Here is a 15527-nt window from a genome sequence, read left to right as displayed (position 1 = left end):
AAAGAACCGAACAGACATGGATGGCAAAAAAGCATATGAAGCAGATGAAAAGATGCTTAGCATCTTAGTCATTAGGAAAGTGTAAATTGAAACGACACCTATTGAATAGCTAAAATCAAAAAAACTGACCAAATCAGGTGTTGGTGAGGCGATAGAGGCACTTGAACTCTTATATAGTGCTGGTGAGAATATAAAATGGGGCAACCATGCTGGACAACAGTTTATCAGCTTCTTAAAAAGTTAAACATACACCTACCATATGATCCAGCCATTTGCTCTTGGGTATTTACCTAAGAGAAGAGAGTATACATCTACACAGACTGGTACATGCATGTTCATAGCCTCTTCATTTGCCATAGCTCCAAACTGGAAACAACCCAAATGTTCATCTACAGGTGAATGGACAAACAAACTGTGCTATATCCACTTGATGGGATACTACTCAGCAATAAAAAGAAGTAAACTATTGATATATTCACCAACATGAATGAATCCCCCAAATAATTATGCTGAGCAAAAGAAGAAAGAATTTTTACAATGAGGTGTCAGAGGATCTTCAGGCCCATGGAGGGGATTTTTCAGAGGGGACCCATAACAACCTCCATTTAAGCCAATATGTTCCACTGCAAGGGCAGTACTCCTTATCTCTAATTGTGGAGTAAAAGGCTTCATCTTATTAAAAGAATTTGAGGCATGGGGAGAATAGAAAGTATTTTGGTTGTTGGTGGTGGCGGGGGTGAGGGTGGGGATGAACTCACATGGTTTGCACACTTCCCTGGCCATGATGGGATCATTTGTGTAGGGAAGATACTAAATGCCATCCAAAGTACTGTCAGCTACCATTCCAGAAATCATTAGCTTTCCTGAGGCATTTGGTGATTGGAGCAGATAAATTGCAGGCAGATGATGATAAGATCCAACGAATTCAACTTTGAATTCCATCTTTCTTTCCTGGGTTTATGTGGATATGTTTGCACAACAAGAGGTATGGCCGTTTCCTCTCATCCCTAGCAGAACGTCCCAGACCTCAGCTGCCTCCTGGCTCCAAGGCCTCCATCCCAGCAGGCCAAGGGGCAGGCTACTCTGCAGTGTGACAGGTGGGTGTCCAAAGGGCTCCCACCCAACAAACTCCCTCTCCTTTCTGATGGTTTTGGCCACCTTTCTAGTCTTCTGCATGAGTGGAGTATGTGAGGGGAACCCTCGCAGGGGAGTTACTCAGACTGCAGACCCTACTCTGGGCAAATTGCCCTGCTGGGGAATCAGGCTTTGGCCTCAACCAGCTGGATGGGGCTGGGATCTATTTTCCATTTCCAGGTTCCCAAAGTATGCAACAGTGAGGCTCAGCTGTATGGCTGGGAGATCTGTGAAATATAGTGTGGGCATTTCATGTTATGCCTGGAAATTCTTAAGGAATTCTAGGGAGTGCCCCCAAAGTGAATAAAAATAAAATAGTCCTTTAGTAATGTAATGTCTCGTCATAGGAAACACCTCAGAGAATATTTCCAAACAAAGGTAAGACCTGAACAAAGTGAAAAGCGTTACTTTTATTCCCATTACTTGATGGGCAACATCAGACTATTCTCTTCTTCAGGGCCTGATCACCAGCCCCAGAAATCCTCTAAGTATAGCAAAACGTCAATGAGAACATTAAAATAAACCATACTGATTAAAATTGAATGAAACCGAACTCTTAAGTTTTGACCACCCTCAAAAAGTTTCTGGTGAATTTGTTTGAACAAAAAAGTGAAATCAAAATTTAATTTAATTGAGAAACAAATATATCAACATGAAAAATATTAGACAACAAAGAAAGGGGAATACAATGAAAGTAATTCCTCATCTTATCTCTGTCCCCTGTTCCCCTGTTCCTCTCCAGGAAGCACTGTTAACAATTACTTAAGTATCTATACATGGCATTGGCATATACATTTTATATATATACACATACACAGATGGTATGTGTATATATGTATGTATGTGTGTATATATATATCACATATCCTTTTTATTATTGGGAATATTTTCATACATACAAGAGAATAGATTGTATGAGTGATGAACAAAGATTGTGACTAACATGAACATTGTTGTATCTGTCATGGTCCTGGAAACAGATGGCATGGTCAAATTGGAAAGAAACTGAGGAGAGTTAATAAAATGACTATTTGCAAAGTTGCAGGCTGGTTTAGGGAAACCAGTAAAGGACAATGCAGCACTCAGCAGCTTATCTAGGTTTTGTGGGGTCTAATGCATATTCAATTTTTAGAATCTTCTTTAAGAAAAGGAATGCAAAGTTGCACAAAAATAGGTACAAGAAAAAATTTAGATAGCTGGGTACAGTGGCACATGCCTGTAGGCCCAGCTACTTGGGAGGCTGAGGTAGGAGGATCACTTGAGCCTAGGAGTTTGAGGTTGCAGTGAGCTACGATCACATCACTGCACTCTAGCCTGGGCAACACAGTGAGACCCTGTCTCTTAAACAAACAAACAAAAAGAATGAATTTAGAATGAGAAAGAAGTCCTATCAAATCACAAATTTACACAACTATAAATATAAAAATGTCATAAAATCTAGTCATTATCATATTAGTGTTAATTACATCTCTTTAATACTTTTTCCCCTACTTTTTTTTTTTGGTATGTGTGCTTTAATCACTTTGCTTCATATGACATTGATATCATTCTCTATAGAACGACTAGAAAGTTAATTCAGTCTTTCCTCTAGATGGTCTCTCTCTGGATTCTCTATTCTGTTCAATTGGCTCATGAGTACCTCTCTACAAGAGAATGAGAGTAGTTCAGTAGAACCATTGGAAAAACAAATCACAGCACATATCCTGCTGAGCACTGGCCAGAGGCACCATTTTTTTTTGTTTTGTTTTGCAGTAAAAGTTATTTATTTTAATGGGGGTACAAACATTTTGGTTACATATAATGTCTTTGCCTTGCCCAAGCATATAGTGCCCTTCCCCCATACAGTGCGCTCCGCACCCATTTGTTGTGAGTTTGCCCACCCCCACCACCCCCTCCCACCTAATCTGCACCAATAAATATTACTTTCATGTGAGCACCTTAGTGTTGATCAGTTAGTACCAATTTAATGGCGAGTACATGTGGTGCTTGTTTTTCCATTCTTGTGATACTTAACTTCGAAAGATGAGCTCCAGTTCTATCCAGGATAGGTAGATATCCACATTTTATTAATCCACTCATGTATTGATGGGCACCATTTTTTAAGTGCAAAGATCAGGGCATTTTACAAGGCTAAGGAAACTCTCAGTTCACCGTCCATGCATAAAAATGGTTTTGTCACTTCCCTATTACCAAGTACTTCAGTGACTCCTGATACACTCAGGATAAAATCTAAACTCTACTACATAATGAGTGAGGCTCTTCATCCTCTGATTTCTTCTTATCTGCCTGGCCTCATCCCTCACCCCTTTCCAACCACCACCTCTACTTGTTCCATTCAAGTTTCACTACAATAACACTCAGCTGTCTACAGTTCCAGAACATGCTACTCAGTCCCATTCCCATACCTTTGTACATCATGTTCTCTCTGCTTGGAATACCCTCCCCAGCTTGTCTACCTGGCAAACCCACCCCATGCATTCAAGCCACAGATAAAATGCTGTTTCTTCTGTGAAGGCTTCTTTCACCCCCTCAGACACATTCAAGTTTTCTCCTCCTTTGTCATGGTCCCACTGATTGATCATTTTATTCTAAAGCAATTGTTTGCAGGTCTATCTCCTCACTAGCCTGTAAATTTCTGCAGATCATGAACTGAGACTTCCTGTCCTTGTATTCCAGGCACACAGGACAAGGCCTGGCACACAGTAAGTACTCAATAGATATGTTCTAAATGAATGAGCTTAAGCAACTTATATATGCCCAGCACTGTGCTAAAATATCTCATTTTGTCCTTATAGTAACCCTATGAAAAAGTATTATTATCCTTATTTATAGGGGATTAGAATATGCCACCCCAAAATATGCACTTTAGCATAAGGATTATTTTGAGCTGAAGACAGTTGAGAAACAGCACATGCCAAAAATCTCTCTGCCCTCCTGCCTACTTGTCTAAAAGCAGGACAAAAATTTCCACTTGTAAAGGTGTCTCCTTCTCCCATACCAGGAAGAGGAGGACAAGGAAGACTCTCCCAAGACAAGGAGACAGTGCTAGCCCAGAGATGGCATCAGAGGAATTTATATAATCAACCTTAATAAAATAACTCTTATCTTCCATTAGTTTCCCCCATATGTTTATCTTCCCACAGTTTGCCACCCCTAAAAGCCTAAACTCCTTTTCCTTTGTCTTGCCATTTCTCTACAAATTCACTGTTCATTTTATGATGCTATTATATATAAGCCCATGTTCTAACCCTGTCTGTAAGTTCATCATCACTGAGTTTCTCCCACAGGCACTGTACGGATTAATAAACTCTGTTTTTCTCTTCTTAACCTGTCTTTTTTTTTTTTTTTAGAGAGAGAGACAGAGTCTTGCTCTGTCACCCCAGCTAGAGTACAGCAGCATCGTCATAACTCACTGCAACCTCAAACTCCTGGGCTCATGTAATCATCCTGCCTCAGCTTCCCGAGTAGCTGGGACTACAGGCACATGCCACCATGCCCGGCTAATTTTTCTATTTTCAGTAGAGATGGGGGTCTCACTATATTGCCCAGGCTGGTCTCAAACTCCTAGCCTCAAGTGATCCTCCCACCTCAGCCTCCCAAAGTGCTAGGATTACAGGCATGAGCCATAGCACCTGGCCTTACCTGTCTTTTTTCAGTTCAGTTTCCAAGGCCCCAACTGCAGAACCTAGGAGAGAAGAAGAAAAGTTTTTTTCCCTCCTCTACAGTTTGCAAATAAACAAACTGAAGCTCAATGAATTTAAGTAATGTGCCCATAGCCATTTCAACCCAGTTCTATGTGATGCCAAAAACATACACCGTTTACTACATTACACTTTTCCTCTAAGCAGGTAAATCATACATTTTCAGTAGCACTTAGGCTACCTGCATATGGCATGGTGGATCCAACTTTTTCTGAAATAATATACTGTTCTTCCTTCTCTGAGAGATCAAAACCCCCATTATGTGTCTGCCCCATCCACTCCCGTGGAAATTGTTCTTTTCAAGGTCCCAAGTGATCTCTTTGCTGCTGAATCTAATGACCACTTTTCTCTTATCTTTTTTTGACTCTCAATAGTTTCCCACAAAGTTGACTGCTCCCTTTGTTCTCGAAATAATGTTCTCTCTCAGCTTTTGTGACAAACCATTCTCTCGGGTTTTTTCTTGCCTCTCTGGGCACTCTCTTTCAGTTCCCTTTTCTGGCTCTTCCTTCTCTTCCCTGCCTGTATATACTGGACTTTCTCAGAACGAGGTCTTGAACTAGCTCTTCTCTGCCCACCTCCTGCAGTGGGCGATCTCATCCAGGCCTGTGAAATTGAACAGGATCCATATGCTGTTTGCCAATCGTGTATCTCCAGCCTACATGTCTGCTTGCAGTCATATGTACAGCTAACTGTCAATACATGATAGCTCCACTCGATTGTTTCACTAGTACGCCTTCAAATTTCGTCAGCACCTCTTAATTTCTCCCCTCAGAGATGTCCCTTTCCTGGTACTCCAGTTACTATTGCTATGTGACACTCCACTTCAAATCTTAATGGGTCGGGAATTCAGATAGGGCACAGTGGGCATGACCTATCTGGGCTCCATAATATCTGAGGCCTCAGCTAGGAAGACTCGGAGACTGAGGGTGACTTACCAATGAAGGCTGGAATCATCTGGAGGCATCTTCACTCGCATATCTGGTGGTTGATAATGGGGGCTGACTGGGGCCTCAGCTGGGACTGGTGACTGGAACATTTACATATGGCCCCTTCTTGTGGCCTGGGCTCTTTCATAGCAGGGCAGCTTCAGGGTATGTGGCTTCTGATGTGGTGGATCAAGCGATGTCCCAGCAGACAAGGCAGAGGCTGCACATGGCCTTTTATGGTCTAAATTTGGAAGTCCCAGGGTCATTTCCGTTGTTACTGTATTGGTGGAAGCAGTCACGAGCATGCCTCTCAGTGGGATAAATAGTACAAATCACCATCACCTTGCACCACCTAACTGGTCTTACTGCTTCTATATTTGTTTCTTTCTGATATGTTTTCCATAAACCAGTCAAAGCAATCTTACTAAAACATGCCCAACCTTATTCTCTTGCTTAAAAGCCACCAATGATTTCCCAGTGCACTCAGAATAAAATCCTAATTTCTTGTTCCTCCAACCTCATCTAATATCGCTCTTTCCTGGACTCATCCCATTCCAACCACATTAGAGCATGCTTCTTTGAATTTATGCACTTTGCACTTGCTGTTCCCTCTACTCGAAATACTCTTTCTTTTGCTGTTGCTGTTTCCCCCCCGCCATGTACCTAGTTCTTTCTCATCTGTCAAGACATGGCTCTCCGTGACCTGACCACTCTAACTAAGTCAACCTTTATTCACTTTAGTCACCTTTTTATTCACTTTTTCATCACCCTTTTTATTGTCTTCAGAGCTCATTTTATAATCTATAAGTATATTATTTATGTATTTGTGTATTTGTTTATTTGGGACTCCCCCATTAGAATGTAAACACCATGGGAGTCTCATTAACTGTTTTATCCCCAGCACCTACCATAATGCCACGCACATGGTAGATGCTGAGAAAATATTTGTTGAACGTAATTATAAATAAGTAAATAAATAGATGGATAGATTGATAAATGAATGGATGGATGGGTAGATGGATGGATGAGTGATCTATTCATCCAATGGCAGCAAGAGAAGAGACATTTCCTCCTGAGTACCTCTTTAACCAAGAAGAAAAACTAATTCCCTTAAGAAGTCCACCCCAGGCCAGGTGGGGTGGCTCACGCCTGTAATCCTAGCACTCTGAGAGGCCGAGGCAGGAGGATTGCTTGAGGTCAGGAGTTCAAGACCAGCCTGAGCATGAATGAGACCCCATCTCTACTAAAAATAGAAAGAAATGATCTGGACAGCTAAAAATATATATAGAAAAAGAATTAGCCAGGCATGGTGGCACATGCCTGTAGTCCCAGCTACTCGGGAGACTGAGGCAGAAGGATTGCTTAAGCCCAGGAGTTTGAGGTTGCTGTGAGCTAGGCTGACGCCACGGCACTCTAGCCTGGGCAACAGAGCGAGACTCTGTCTCAAAAAAAAAAAAAAAAAAAGAAGTCCACCCCTATGAGAGCCTAAGTACAATTCCCAGACTTTTTTTTAGATTCTGGACATCTAATCTAGGCCCTAGAATGGACCTTGTATCTTGGATCACACCTGTCCCTGGAGGGTATGCTCATCAAATGATCAAAACAATAAGCCCCTGTCACTCTCTCGTACTCTCAGTGGCATAATTAAACCACACTGTTTTCTGGAGCTCATAGAGGTCTGTGACGGATTTCCAGGAGCCCTATTTTCTTTCGGGCAGCCATTTGCCGCCAGGCCTGGCCATTCACTTTTAGGTCATCATCTCTGCCATCATCCTACAACTCCAAACATTCAGAGACACAGACACAATGGTTTCCAAACATTTTGGATTTGTTACAATACTACATTTATGCTTTTTAGTACTCCCTCATCTAAGAGCTATAGGCATCTATTTGATTTTCCTGAACTACGGAGGATCACAAGTGATTTTGAAAGCATTTTGAGACTTTTGCCAATTTCTTTAAGCTTGGTAAACAGCCTCAGGTGTCAAAATACCAGCACTCCAAATCACCCATCTAAAGGTCTCTTGACAATCTCATTAGTGCTGAAGGTTGGTTTATCATTTCATCTGGTCTTATCAAGATTTTTTTTTCCCTTTTATTCACACTGGATCTTCAGCCAAGGAAATGTACTCCCAGCTTCCCTTCAAGGAAGATTTTGCTTTTGTTGTTTTCCACTGCACTTCTTTTTCTTCATTTTTTTTCTTACCTTACAATAGCTTGCCATGTTCCCTCCATGTTTTATTCTTAAGATGGTATTTAAGCCCTTTACAACCTGCTACCTTTATTGATAACAAAATGGAAGTTTATTTGCCTCTTTCCTTTGAAACTCAAGAAGGATTTGTTAAGTGTGATGTTAAAAAAAAAAAAAACACAACAAACCAACTGTATCTGTTTGGCAAAGATTCACTGCCGCATTTGCGATTCTCCTCTCCAGTACTTTTCCTGGAACTGACAGTTTTTTGGTCTGTTTCACTGGCTGCTGTAACATGTTCCTTTATACCGGCTCATTCCTAATGGTTTGGTAGCAAGTCTGCAATGAATGAGTCATGGTGAACTGGGAAGTAGAGTTAACACTTGGAGCCCTTTGCACTCTCCCTCCACTCTTGTATACACCACCTCACATCCTTTACCTGTTGCAAAGAGCCAGGTTACTGATTCTAACACCTATTCATCCACCTGTAAATTGAGATTGTGCAACCTTTGTGAGGACAAAACAGGGCTGCTCTATCTGGGATTTTCTCTTCTATCCCTTTCCCCGTGGAGAGTTTATGCTGTTTTAAATTTAACTTTTCTGATATCTAAAGAATAGCTTTATGGTTAGGAAAAAGAGAGTGGGAATGTTAATGAGCAACATTTTTATCAATTCCCTTGAGCATTACCCAAATCACTCAACCAGCTTATTGCTAAAAAGAGTTCCACAAACTTTTCAGATGGAAATCCTTTGGACTGGTACCTTACGGATCAACCTTGAGAACAATTTTATGTGACTGGGCTTTTATTGTTTTACAGTTCCTTCAAAGAAAAGTGAATATTTACTACATCTAATACTTTGTCTCTAGTCAAGTGATTTTTTAAAAAGACTGGATCTTTTGAACACTTTATTTTCTCCTTAAGTACTCTGAAAAGTATTCTGTTTTGCAGTGTTCTTCATAATGCTCCATCTGTTCTGGATTTTCAGAAGATTTTTTTGAAAAACTCTCCTCAGAAAATTCAATGAAAAAAGGTAAAGGCTTTACTGCCAGTAGATTTTTGTTTCTCTTCTTCTGGGAAAGAGCCAGTTTGAGTTTAAAAATAGACCTGAGAAATAGCTACAGCTTGAGAATCATTCAGCCCTCTAATATTTGCTCTAGAATAAAAAGGAGAGTTGATACATCTGAACTCAAATGATCCCCGTAGTTATCACCTTTTCATTTTAGGTCAAATAATTCACCATAGTAGCCTTCTGGTGACTCAAACTCCATTATGTTAACCACCCTCTCTCTCTTATTTTTAATTTATACTGACAAAAGAGTAGGTGGCAATTTAGGTCATTCTAAGTGTCCCATGCTAAATATTTATCAATTAATGATATTTATTATTTATTACCAGTAGTAATTATTGGGATCCTAACACAACATGTATCCACTTTGATAAAAATATTGAGGCAATAAAAAAGAATGACTTATTTTTAATATTTTCTAAAAAAATCAATATTATTAAAGTATAATTGACATATAATAAAATTCACAAAATTTAAGTGTACAATCAGGGAATTTCTGATTAGCTGATAAATCCAAAAGTGTGGCTGCATAAATATCTAATGACAAATTAGAGTTGTTGATATTAATACAGTGGTACTTAGATGAACTTTCAGGGTCAATGGCAAAAGACTTCTACAATATGATGCTTTGGATAATTTGACTTTGAAGCAGTTAATCTATGCATAGAAAATTAATTTTTTTAAGAGAGACTAAAGTGATCCTCCTGCCTCAGACTCAGCTGATATTATAGGTGTGTGCTGCCATGCCCAGCTCTGCTTTCTCTTCTTATATGAACACCAGTCATATTGTATTAGGGCCCCACCCATATAATTTTATTTAAGCTATTTAACCTTAATTACCTCCGTAAAGGTCCTATCTTCAAATCAGTCACCTTGGGGGTTAGCTTCAGTATGTGAATTTGGGGGGATAAAACAATTCAGTTCATAACAGAGGAAAGAGATAAGAGGATGAAAAAAATTTGAGGAAATAATGGCTGAAAGTTTTCCAATTTTGATGAAAATTCTAAACCCACAGGTCCAAGGAACTCAACAAATCCAAACAAACACAAGACACAAGAAGAAAACTACACTATGGCACATCATAAATTGTTCAAAACTAATGATAATGAAGAAAATCTAAAAACAGCCAGAAAAAAAGAAAGGTTTATTATGTATGTAGCAAACAAAGGTAAAAATGAGAATTGAGCAGTAGACTTCTTGTCAGAAACAATGCAAGCCAGAAGACAGTGAAGCAGCATCTTTAAAGTATTGACAGAAAAAACTGTCAACCTAGAATTTTATACCCATTGAAAACATCCTCCAAAACAGAAGGCCAAATAAAGACTTCTTTAGACGTACAAAGGTAGAAAAGATTTTTCACTAGCAGATCTGTATGTACTATAAAAAATGTTAAAGGAAGTCCTTGAGGGAGAAGGGAAATGATATCAGATGGAAATATGGAATTATGCAAAGGAAAAAAGAGAACCAGAAGTGGTAGCTATGTGTGTAATAATAAAAGACTCTTTTTTGTTATTTTAAAAATCTCTTTAAAATATAATTGTTTAAAGCAAAAATGATAATATAACATTGTGGGGCTACAATAAGTACAGTTGATCCTTGAACAACACAAGTTTGGACTGCATGGGTCCACTTACACAAAGATTTTTAAAAATAAATATATTGGAAATATTTTTGGAGATTTTTGACAATTTGAAAAAACTCACTGATGAACCATATAGCCTAGAAGTATAAAAAAAAATTAAGAAAAATTTAGGCATGGCCAGGTGTGGTGGCTCATGCCTGCAATCCCAGCACTGTAGGAGGCCAATGCAGTAGGATCACTTGAGCTCAAGCCTCAGCGTAAGCGAGAGATCCCATCTCTACAAAAAATAGAAAAATTAGCTATGCATGGTGGCACACGCCACGTAGTCCCAGCTACTTGGGAGGCTGAGGCAGGAGGATCACATGAGCCCAGGAGTTTGAGGTTGCAATGAGCTATGATGATGCCACTGTACTCTAGCCAAGGCGACAGAGCAAGACTCTGTCTCAAACAAAAAAAAGAAAAAAATTAGGCATGTCATAAATGTATAAAATCTACGTAGATACTACTCTATTTTGTTACTTATTATCACAAAATATGCACAAATAAAAACTGAAATTTATCAAAACTTATGCACACACTTACAAACCATCATTGATGCCTTTCACAGTCTAGAGAAATGTAAACAAATGTAAAGATGCAGTATTAAATCATAACTTCATAAAATTATCTGCAGCACATACTGTATAATGGTAATAATTTTGTAGCCATCTCCTGTTTCTATTGCAGTGAGCTCAAGTGTTGCAAATATTAGCCTACAACTCTGAGATGCTAATCATCTCCACGTGAGCAGTTCCTCTCTCTGGTAAATTGGGTATTGCAGTAAAAAGTGATCTCTTGCAGCTCTTACGTATTTTTCATCATATTTGGTGCAATACTGTAAACCTTGAATAACATCATGGAACCCATACAAAGTGCCACTAGTGATGCTGGAAGTGCTCCCAAGAAGCAAAGTCACGACATTACAAGAAAAAACCGAATTGCTTCATAAGTACTGTAGATTGAGGTCTGCAGCTGCAGTTGCCCGCCATTTCAGACAGACAATTCATCTTGTAAACAGATGATGTAAACTTATGGTATTGATACATACAGTACAGTGCAGTAAATGAATTTTCTCTTCCTATGATTTTCTTAATAACATTTTCTTTTCTCTAGCTCACCTGATTTTAAGAATATTGTATATAATACAAATAACATGCAAAATATGTGTTAATCAACTAGTCATGCTATTGGCAAGGCTTCTGATCAATAGTAGGCTACTAGTAGTTAAATCTTTGGGGAGTCAAAAGTTATACGCAGAATTTTGACTGCTCAAGGGTTCATTGCTCCTAACCCTCATGTAGTCCAAGGGCCAACTGTGATTATAATAAAAATGAGTTCAGAGTGATGCTGTGGGATTAGCCTGAAGCTGAGGAATAGGGAAAGCTGCAAGAGTTTTAACTCAAATTGCTTATTCTTTCAGAAAGCTTACAAAATAAACAATTTTTTACTTTTTCGGCATTATTGATCACAAAGTAAGATGATTACTTCTTCATCTGATCTTTTTACCATTTGTGATCTTAGCATAGTGACAACTCACAATTTCTCTGGGTGTAAGATCCCTTTTTAATAGTCTAGGAAGACTAGAGTGGCTCAGAGTCCTGTCTTTACTGATTTCAAATATAGTCATTTAAAATAGACATAGCTTCTCATACAACTTGGACAGTACTCTTCTTTTTTGAAAAATTAGGAAGAAGGTGAGGTAGCAGCATCTCCTTGAAAGTCAGAGACAGACATTGAATTAAGGGGATCATGTATGGCCATAGCTAACTCCCCAGGCCCTTTGTTTACCAACTCTAGGTAGAGAGACACAAGGAAAAACTGGGCAGTATGGGCTGTGTTATAAATAGGATAAAGGGTTTGGGTCTGTCAAATAGTCTGGATATTTTTTTATTTCCACATATGCCCTTATTGGAAGCAATACTTCAGATCACTTTTTAAATAGACTTATTGTCTTCTTCCCAAGAATATTCTTCCCCAAGCAGCAAGCAGACTCCTTGATGGTAGGGAGGCTATTATCATCTCTGAACATATAGCAACTAGTCGATGGTAGGTATGGCAAAATAAAGAAGGAGGAAAAGTGCTTTATATTATGCAAATGTAAATGAATTAAAAGTGATTGCAGAGATCAGGCCTGAGGGTTGGAGAGGGATTGGGCAGATTTAATGTGATGGCCTAAATTTATTAACAGAAAAATGTGCATAATATGTTGTCAGGTAAAACAGCAGGTAACAAACTAGTGTATCATGTGGAAAGATACAGACTTGCCAGGCTGAATGGTGTGATTTTAGATTAATTTTATTTTTTTTCTTGTTTGCTCATCTGTATGTTATACCTTCTTTACAAGACACATGTTTTATTTAGAAAACTAGGGGAAAATTACACAAGTTATTTTTTTTCATTGAATGAGATTCTAGACATTCATTGAGAATTTGGACACTCAAGCGACCTTCAAAATTCTCACCCGTCTTCAATGGCTCAGGGATGTCCTTGTCTAGGGGAGAGGGATGTGGGCACAGCACCTTCAGTAGAAAATCAGCAGCTCTTCAAACAGTCCAGGCAGCTCTTGAAAGTACCAGGCTAAAAAATCCTCGAGAAACCAACACAAAAGTCTCATGAACATTGAAAACATCATAGGCCCAGCATTATGGGATTTTTAAAGCAAATTATGGTACCTCTAGATAACTGGAATATTTGCAGCCATTAAAATCCAGAGTCTATAAGAATATCTAGTAACATGCGAAAATGCTCAAATTGTAACATTAAATTTAAAAAGTTATATGTGGTGTTATGCTATTTGAGAATTATATACGCAATTTAATTTTCAGAAGAAAACAGACTCAAATATTAATAAATGTTATATCTGGGTGAAAAAAATACAAATAATTTTGGCCTCCTTACCTCTTTCTTAATTTTCAAAAATTCTTACACTGACTTAGTTTTATAATTAGAACACAAAATATTATTATTATAATTATTTTAAAAGAAGTTGGCTTCTAGAACAGGAGAGGGGTCCATGGCACAGGCTCTGAGGCAGACAGCCTGGGCATAAACCCTGGCTCTGACAAGTCGGCAAGGCACTCTCCTCTCTGTGCCTCAGTTTCCTTATCTGAAAGTAGAGATAATGATAGTACCTATCATCCATAGGGTGGCTGTAAGATTAATGAGTTAATTTGTAATAAAGTGCTTAAAATAATGCCTGGCATATATTAAACACCCCCCAAAATTATTATTATTATAGGTTGAAAATTCTAGCCTCCTACCTATTTATAAGTTCAGCTATTTCAATAAAAGCTATTTTCTGAATATAATCACAGCTCTCCAAGACGCAGTAGGGCCTCCATATAATATTTATTACAAAAAACCTCGAGGATCAGGTACATAGCTTACTGAATTAGGCAATGGAGAACACTGGTTAGAGAGCCAGCCAGCCTGTGGTTGCTTTTCTTTCTCTATGGCCTTAATGCTGCAGGTGTGATCATTGAGTTATACTTGTTCATTCAAAGAACACAGGAGTAAAGAGGCTTTCTGAATTTTTCCTTGGCGAGCTCCAAATTTAGAGCTGTATCTCGCCTCTCAGAGTTTGGTTCAATCCCATGACCCAAATTTGGGTAAAGAGATACAATGCCCAGGGTTACCCAGCTAATAAAGGGCAGATCTGGGACTTGAGCTTGTGTCTCTCTGGCTCCAACACTTCAGTGCTTCACCTACATCCTACAACAGCTTCCAAATGAAAGAAGAAAATCTTCAGGAAGGCCACTTGATCCAGCAAAACTCAGTGGGACATAGAGAGGATCAGTTTGTTTCCCATTTCTCACCCTTAAAACTCATCAGCATAGAATAAATGAAGACCCAGCATGGCAGCAGTGCAAAAATCAGCTCCTGACTCTAAAACAGAGCACAGAGCAGAAGGAAACTACTTTTTTTCGTAAAACCGAGAATGAGTTCTAAATGAGGCCCCAAGCGCACCATGAATTGGGCTAGTAATGTGAGTCTCGGTGTCATTATCTCAGAGAAATGGAGCTTCTCAGTTGAGGCAACTACTCTGGGTGAATGCCTGGGAAGGGACTGGTAACTTGGTGCTCTGAGAGCCTGGGGGTTTTGCCAGCTCCTGCAGCACTTACAGTCTGTGCTATCAATCCCTGTCCGTCTGTCTGTCTGTCATTTTACCCCTGTCTGCCAAGTAGCGATCTTTTTCACGTGTGTTGCTCCTGATTAAAAACTAGAATGCCACCACCTCTGGGAAGCCTGCCTCTGTCCTCTGGGGACAGCAAACCATTCCCTCCTCTGCCAAGCCCACCAGCTCTGGGCCTGTTCCCACATGGCATTCTTCTCGTGCTGTGTGTTGTTGCTGTCTGTCCCATCACACTCCGATGAGCTCCTTGAGGTCAAAGACTACAACCTTTTTTTTAGGGTTGATGGAAGAACACATTGAGATGATATAAGTACAGTGACAGTGCCTAGTACACAATAGGTGCTCAATAAATACTCTTCCACTTTGTTGGTTCTTCCACTTAGTAGACCCAGCACTCAGTGCAATTGCTCAAAGCCCATGGTTACTAAACAGATTTTTCCTGAATAAATAACTGAGTAAATAAATAAACACATTCTACCTCCTGCCTTGAGGGAGGTGTCATGTCTCATACTGATCTATGCCTCCAGGAATGTTTTCTTACTTTTAATTTATATCCTTGGGAATATCTGTAACAACACTGGTCACATGGCTGGGTATAGTAAATAACTTAATTGATTTTCTCTTGTTGCGAAAGATATTGATAGATTGAAATTTTACCTCTAGAGCAGCTACAGGAAATGTATTCTGCTGTCTGTTTCATCGTGAGTAGAGTGAGATTGCCGGGGTCTTACAGCTTTAGGGCTCTGTAATAAAA

Source organism: Lemur catta, chromosome 8 (assembly GCF_020740605.2).
Source record: "Lemur catta isolate mLemCat1 chromosome 8, mLemCat1.pri, whole genome shotgun sequence".
Lineage (NCBI taxonomy): Eukaryota > Metazoa > Chordata > Mammalia > Primates > Lemuridae > Lemur > Lemur catta.
Note: the sequence above shows the minus strand (reverse complement) of the source record.